At 46.3% G+C, this 2,600-nt stretch overlaps 1 pseudogene; it reads left to right on the top strand.

The window, feature by feature from the left end:
* The first annotated feature begins 1,147 nt into the window (after positions 1 to 1,147).
* On the top strand, positions 1,148 to 2,187 carry LOC129538534 (vigilin pseudogene; annotated as a pseudogene).
* Positions 2,188 to 2,600: the final 413 nt, after the last annotated feature.

The raw sequence follows: 2,600 nt of genomic DNA, 5'->3' as shown, positions 1-2,600 counted from the left end.
AACCAGTTATGTAAATATGTTCTACCTGACAGAGAAAAATAAATTACTCAGTATTAAAATAGGAGTAGAATAATTGTCATGCTGAATTCTTTCCTATTGAAACTACAATATTTTATAATCTTAAAATTAAGAAAGAGAATAACAATTCACAGAGATTTTAGTATCCACACTTTAATGAATGCTGCTTCTTTGGACATTGAAATATATCTTGTATTCTAGTTATGAATATCGAGTCATTTTAAATACCATAAGATAATGCAGAATTATTGCTGTGATAAAAGCATTCAAGATGAGCTAGAAAAATATATGTTATTTAAAAAAATAAGTTTGGATAAATGTATATATTGGTGGCAAATTATCTTGATCCAAGAAAATAATATAAGAAAGTAGAATTTGCTATGGAAAAATCTATGATGTGTCTCAGTGTCTTAAATGAATATCCAAGAAAAAGTAATAAAGATGGAAGAGGCCAATTATTTTCTTCTATATAAATATAAAGTAGGTTCAAAAGTAGATTAAGTACACATAAGACCATCCATATAAAACAGTAATATTTGTCATAAAAGAGGGAGAAGAGTAAGAATATTCAGAAGGAAAATAAAATCAAGGTTAGAAAAAAGTAGATCCTCTCTATATATTTATTAACCAAATAAATATATTGAGTATTTCAGATGAGAGATAGCAGAACGAAAAATACAGTTTCACTGGAATTAGTAGATAAATGTTTTAGTTATAAAAATGAAACTAGTTTGATCATGAAAATAATATTTTTACAAATATATTAAAAGACTTGGGTAAACTTAAGCAGTAGGAAAACTGCACTTATTTTTGGTTAATCTAAGGGAGCACAGAGAGATTTTAATCCAGTGGAATTTGGAAATAGAAGACAGCCCTATTTTTTTACCCTAAAAAGATGGTAGATTCCCCTTTTCCAGGGATGCAGGTCTAAAGATCTTGGCCTGCTGATCCTACAGGTATCTCAGATCAGATGTGTCCCCCACTCAACTTCTTCCACAGACAAGACGCACATAACTTTTAGGGTCCTCTCCTTTCTTTCTGTAGCAACTTCCTCTTTGCCTCTATTACCCTGCCACTATCCCTTGTTACTAAAATCATACCTGAGTCATGTTCTGCTAAAGCATATCGAATGGCTCTCCAGACCTTTGGAAAATTTGCGGAGGGGAGAAAGGGCAAGGAGACCGAGCCCGGCTCCCCAAGGAGATGCGACATCATCGTCATTTCCGGCCGGAAAGAGAAGTGCGTGGCAGCCAAGGAAGCCCTGGAGGCGCTGGTTTCCATCACCATTGAAGTGGAGGTGCCCTTTGACCTTCACCACTACATCACTGGCCGGAAGGGAAGTGGGATACGCAAGAGGATGGACGAGTTTGAGGTGAACATTCACGTCCTGGCGCCTGAGCTGCAGTCTGACATCATCACCATCACGGGCCTGGCTGTGAACCTGGACCGGGCCAAGGCAGGGCTGCTGGAGCGGGTGAAGGAGCTGCAGGCCGAGCAGGAGGACCGGGCTTTACGGAGCTTTAAGCTGAGTGTCACTGTGGACCCCAAATACCACCCCAAGATCGTCGGCAGGGAGGGGGCGGTGATCCCCCAGATCCGCCTGGAGCACGACGTGAACATCCAGTTTCCTGATCAGGATGACGGGAGCCAGCCGCAGGACCAAATCACCATCCCAGGCTACGAAAGGAACACAGAGGCTGCCCGGGACGCCATCCTGAAGATCGTGGGTGAGCTTGAACAGATGGTTTCTGAGGATGTCCCGCTAGACCACAGGGTTCACGCCCGCGTCATCGGTGCCCTTGGCAAAGCCATCCACAAAATCATGGATGAGTTCAAGGTGGACTCCGCTTCCCGCAGAGTGGGGCGCCCGACCCCAACTGCGTGACCGTGACGGAGCTCCCGGAGAACGTGGAGGAAGCCATTGACCACATCCTCAACCTGGAGGGGGAATACCTGGCCGACGTGGCGGACAGCGAGGCGCTGCAGCTGCACATGAAGCCCCCCGCCCACGAGGAATCCAGGGCGCTGTCCAAGGGCTTTGTCGTTCTTGACGCCCCCTGGACCGCCAGCAGCAGCGAAGAGGCTCCCGCCATGAGCAGTTCCGAGGAGTTCCCCAGCTTCGGGGCTCAGGTGGCCCCCAAGACCCTCCCGTGGGGCCCCAAGCGATAATGACCAAGGAGCTGCACCCACCTCGCGAGGGTCCGTCTCACTCTGACCCAGAGACTGGACCCCGCGTATGTGTCGATCCCGCCCGCCCTGAGGTCTCACAGCGAAGCTGGCGGCCCCGGCCCGCCCCGCCCCTGCGCTTGGCACCTCATGAACACTAAGGAGGCTGTGGTTTGGGGTCACCCCGCTCAGCGGCCAAACTCCCGCCCACTGGGAGAGCCCGCAGCTGCGGCCGCTCCTGCTTCCTGTCATGATCTCAGGAAATAATTTTCCTTGACTTTATAAAAGCCAAAAAAAAAAAAAAAAGTATGAAAATTGCACTTATTTTTGGTTAATCTAAAGGAGCATAGAGAGATTTTAATCCAGTGGGATTTGGAAATAGAAGACGGCCCTATTTTTTTACCCTAAAAAGTAGA

This window comes from Moschus berezovskii, chromosome 2, assembly GCF_049115385.1.
Source record: "Moschus berezovskii isolate FMDL1 chromosome 2, NW_MosBer_1.0, whole genome shotgun sequence".
Taxonomy (NCBI): domain Eukaryota; kingdom Metazoa; phylum Chordata; class Mammalia; order Artiodactyla; family Moschidae; genus Moschus; species Moschus berezovskii.
This window is presented reverse-complemented; position numbering and strand designations above follow the sequence as displayed.